Raw genomic sequence first — 4,985 nt, forward strand, 5'->3', positions numbered from 1 at the left:
CCCCCCCCGACCCCCTCCTGGCCCTCCACCCATGCCGGGCTCCTCCCGGCAGACCCCCGGGGTTCTGCCCGCCCGTTCGCGTTGAGTCAACGCGTCCCCCTGCTCCGAGAAGCACGAGGCCCCACACCTACCCTTCTTCCGAACAACTTCCTCCGATTCTGGCTTGCGGCTGACGGAAACAACCTTCATCACCAGGTGGTTGCCCCCTTGCCGGATCAAGGAGACCACCTGCTTGTGCCCCACCTTCACCACGTTGACACCGTTCACCTAGGACACAAACAGAGAAGAGCCGCGTGAAGGCTGGTGTCACCCGGAGAGCGGGCAGGGGGCAGGATCCACGGACATCGAGCCACAAACCCGGATGATTTTGCATCTCTGTGCCTGTTTTTACAGCCTAGCACGTTTGTTCCTGCGGGTGTCACCTCCCAGTGAGCAAAACCCCCTGGAGAGGCTGCAACAGGCCAGTGCAAACCAGAGCTCCCCAGGGCTGCAGGCAGGTGGGGGGAGCTGGACCTCCCCCCTTTCCTCTTCTGCGTCGGCTCTGGCCGGGCTGCACAGACCGACACGGCTCCGCACCCCGGGCACCGCCGCGGGACACACGCTGGGGCTCGTTCCTGCTGAGCGCTAAGGTCACCCCTTCCCCTCTCGGCCGCGCCGGCTGGCCTGGCGACCGCAGGTCAGACCCGAGAAATCAACTGGAAAACGCACCCTTGGTGCTTGGGCAGCCAGCAAGTAGTAACGGACACAAGTAACGGACACAAGGTTAACGGACAGAAGGTTCCCCTCGGGGCACGAGCAGACGGACCCTGGCTTTAGGTAACTGAGGTTCAGTGGGGATGAGGATGTTGCAGTTCAGAGGCTTCACTGCTGCAAAAAACTGGTTTCAACTTTTGCAGCTTCGTTACCCGCTTGTCAAAGAACCGGAGGGTTTGCACACTTTGGCGCTTCTGAAACGTGCCAGCTACTCCAGGTGTAAGGTCACAACCGACGGCAAGTAAGGGACAAGAGATTATCCGTGGGCAACAATCAGAGAAGTGCTCCCGTTAATGGCTACGTTACTATCTATGCCGCCAGACGCGGAGCACTCGGAGACGGGCAGCGACGGGGCGCAGGCTGTCCCGCACGTTTCCCCCGTCGCCCTCAGTCCCAGAGCAGCAGCACTGAGCCGGGCGCTGCCCGCGACCCCAGGCAAGCGGCAAATCCAGCCCCTCCTCTGCAGCGCTGCCCCAAACCTTTACCCGTTCCCACCACCTGAAAGAAACAACAGCTCGTCCCTATATTAGTATTAAGAAATTGGTTTTCAGCCCCAGGCTCTGGTGCCGCCCCCCAGGCGCAGCCCCACCCTGCTCCCCGCCAGCATCACCCCTACAACAGCCGAGACGCAGAATTATCCTGGATGCTGGAAAATTCGGCATTTCAAGAATGTTTGGGTTTTACGTGTTCCATCTCCAGCTGGAGATGTTTCGTCTTCAGGTCAAACTGCACGGTTGTTGAAATAATTAAAAGTTTGTAGGTTATAACATTTGCAATACGTGAGCCGTGGTGCTGTCTGCTACGAAAAACGGTAAAAAATACAGAAATGAAAGAAGGGGTTGAACTGAATTCTGAAATGGAACATCAATGTTTTCTAAGATGCGAAGCTTTTGAAATAATAATTTTATTTCAAATATTCAATTATTCAACTGATTCAGTTTTGATTACAACTGATTCAATAATTATTCAATTTGCATGAAAACACGTTTTCCTCAGAAAATCTGATTTTGATGAATCTGCCAGCCTACTCTAGTTAAATCACCTCTTAATCTTTTTTTTGGATGAGCGGGATGGAAGGGATTGCATCCTGGAGCACGGTTATCCCGTATTTTCTCCTGATGCTAGGCCACCTCAGCAGTTTTTCCTGGCAAGCCCTCTGGTCTCCCCTTGCACCTTCCCTGGGCAGAGCCCGGCGCGCGCCGCCGCTGCAGCCCCCCGCACACCCAGCACTTACCGGCCGGGATCCCAGGGTCGCTCCCTGGGTCTATGGAATCCCCACGCACCATCGGGTCTGGAGCGAAGTCCTGGAGGGACCCACTGGAAACCTGGGCCGGTGCCGGCTCTGCCTGGCAGGCGCTTGCCAAGCCCGGGCAGCTTGCGGCCCCCGCCCAGGCGCCCCGGGTGTGTAACGGGATGTTACAGAGCGGTGAACAAAATCCACTACACATCCAGTTGCCTTTATCAGGAGAATCCCACACCTCAAAGAATGAAATGAACTTTGTTCTGTGAGGTTTTCTGCTGGTAACTATATTCTACTCTGTAACTCTTCACCAACTGCCTATGGTATCTGATTGTTTATTTTTTGCCAGCGACCGGTATCAGCCTCACGGGTTTATACTGACCTGGATCATCCCTTTGCCCCTTCCAAACACCAGCGCTCTGCCGCTCTCTGGGCACTGCCCCAGCACCACACAATTGCAAAACGCAAATACTGAAAAACTACCACCTGGAAGATGCTTACAGCTTCAGCTGCTAATGGCTTGGAAAGCGTTTCATCATCTGCATGTGATACACGCACATCACCCTGCTCCCTTCCAAATAAAGAACAGAAATACTGACAGAACATGCCTGAGCTTTCTGTTTCATTTTTAATCATCCAAACTTGTCCACTCAAATGGGCAGCAGTTCAGATTTTTTAGGTTACTCGAAGGCAGGGAAGCAGGAGTGGGAGGTTTTGACCTTCTGGAATGGCAAAGCAGGACCCCCCCCGCCGGCTCTGTCCTGGCACGGCGCTGGCAGCGAGAGCCGGGGGACATGGCCGCCCGGAGAGCCCCGAGCTGTGGCACCCACTGCCTGGCAGCAGCGTGACCTGAGCACCGGCTCCTCTGCAGGTTCTGGCAGACTGCAGTGTTTTTGCTGACAGACAAGTGACAGATGGAGAATGTTGATTTTCAGCTGTTTATAACCGGGTGAGATCAGGGATGAGGGAAAGGTACTGACGTGGTCAGGCAGGTTTTCACCCAACGTGTGCCCACGGATGGACAACTCCTACTGAAGCCGTAAGACATCAACTCAGCCTGTTTTGTGATACTCCATCCACCGCTGGGCACTCCCGGGCTGTCCGGGGCACAAAAAAGCAGCCGTGGGGAGACCAACACTGGCTTTACAAAGCACGCTAAGGGGCAGCCACAAAGACAAGAAGAACATGACGCTGGCCACTAAGCACAGAGTCTCAGTGCCACGCTTGCCCAGGACTGGTGACTTGCAACACCCGTGGCCAGAAGGACGTCAACCCAAAGCCACAACCAAAGTGGCCGGGGACGTGCCAGAGCTGGCTGAGTTACCACATCTGCAGAGAAGAGCTTGGTCACTGGAGAGTGAAGGTGGATAATTGGGCCTATGGGGAAAAAAATAATCTCTGGTGTTGTTTAAAGGGAGGGAACAGCACATTAAAGATCTGTCAGTGACAACCTCGAAGCATCAGCCCCATGTTGCCAGGCCTTTCCTGTGGAAGAGGGAGAAAAACCCGGTAGTGCTGAAACCTGGGAGGCTGTAGCTCAGGGAATGACATCTTGCAGAAAGCGGGTAAGGAAAGCAGCCAAGAAGCTAAAGTAACATGGGAGATCAGGAATGAATGCTCTAGAGTAAAGCCAATCGTGGGGGAGACTGGTAAGAGAGGTGCCTGTACTACACCAGAATATCTGGGAAAAAACCCAACTTCTGAGAAATACAAAATCCTGATTCTCCCCCAGTTCCTGGTGAGACCCAAGAAGACAAACTACAGAACTCTGCCACTGCAAACAACTTTGACTAAACATGCCCCCGAGCGAAGTTTCTCCAACAGTTGCTCTTGAAAAATTCAGAGTACAATCAGAGGAACACAGCTAATGAACAGGTTAGCTCACTGTGAAGATTTTCAGTTCTTTTTCAGCTTCAGAGCTGCGCTGAGCCAACACGGCACCACAAACCAGGAGCACCGCGGTGGCAGCGCCTGCGCCGGGGCCGGGCTCAGAGCCGCAGGGTGTGAGGGCTCCTCATGGGGAGGGCTGGGCACCAGGGGCTGCACCCTGAGGATGCTGCTGCTGATCCACCCAACCCAAGCCACCCCCCACCCTCAGCACAACGGAGCACGGGAGCCCCGCGCGCAGGAGCACAACGCCATCCCCCCCTGGAGGGAGAGAACCACCGAGACGTGAAAGGAGGAGGCAGCAAAATGAACCAAGCAAAGGGTTTCATCTCTCTGAGCAGACCCCTGCACGGAGATCCTGGTCACGCAGCCAGCCTGGGGCTGCCCGAGGACGTTGGAGCAACGCAGGGGAATTGCCTGAGACGCACACGGGAAAATCAGATTTTGGTTCCAGTCTATGAAGTGCAGAGATGGACCCTGGAGAGCGGCAATGGGGAGTCCTGCCCATCGGATTAAACACTCCCAACAGGCACTGGCCCTCAAACAGGGACGTGCTGGAATGAGAAAGCTCAGACAGGCAGTGGTGGAAACACGACTGGTTTGGATCCAACAATAAAGAAAAACTCTGGTTTCTTGGACACAACCACCTGCTGAGGATGCCCTGATCTTGGAGATGCTTCTGGCCTGGAAGAAGACTATCGATCAAGAGTGACGTCACACAGAAAGCGTCTACACAACAGAAAAGTACATAGAAATGTGAAGACACTATGTCAAAGTCCAGGCATTATAAACTGCTGCAGCTATGTCCCGAGGAGCCACACGGTGCGTCAGTGCCGGTGAGCTCCAGCACTCCCAGAGCCAGAGGGCAGGAGGTGGCAGGCGGGTCCCCGTGCAGATCCCTCAGAGTGACGCTTCTCGGGAGGGGCCGCGGGAGCCCGCTGCGCGGTGCTGAGCACGGGCCCGGCTGCAGCTCCCGAGAGCCCCTGGACCGGGTACTGACGGCTCCCGGCATCCTGGGCTCTGGGCACAGCGGCAGCCAAACCGCCAACCAGCTCGGCGGGGGAAGAGGCGGAGAGCGAGGCGGGCAGTGCCGCGGGGCTGCGCC

The 4,985-nt window shown here is 55.7% G+C and overlaps 1 protein-coding gene across 3 annotated transcripts in view; it reads right to left on the bottom strand.

The window, feature by feature from the left end:
* Nucleotides 1-4,985, bottom strand: part of LOC113491118 (SH3 and multiple ankyrin repeat domains protein 3-like) — a 30,731-nt gene that overhangs the window by 23,712 nt on the left and 2,034 nt on the right. For all 3 annotated transcript variants that reach the window (XM_026867819.1, XM_026867821.1, XM_026867820.1), the window contains exon 2: nucleotides 1,977-1,982. The gene's annotated coding sequence lies outside the window, so the exon portion shown is untranslated. The remainder of the gene's footprint in view (nucleotides 1-1,976; nucleotides 1,983-4,985) is intronic.

This window comes from Athene cunicularia, assembly GCF_003259725.1.
Source record: "Athene cunicularia isolate RWA chromosome 1 unlocalized genomic scaffold, athCun1 chr1_part2, whole genome shotgun sequence".
Classification (NCBI taxonomy): Eukaryota; Metazoa; Chordata; class Aves; order Strigiformes; family Strigidae; genus Athene; species Athene cunicularia.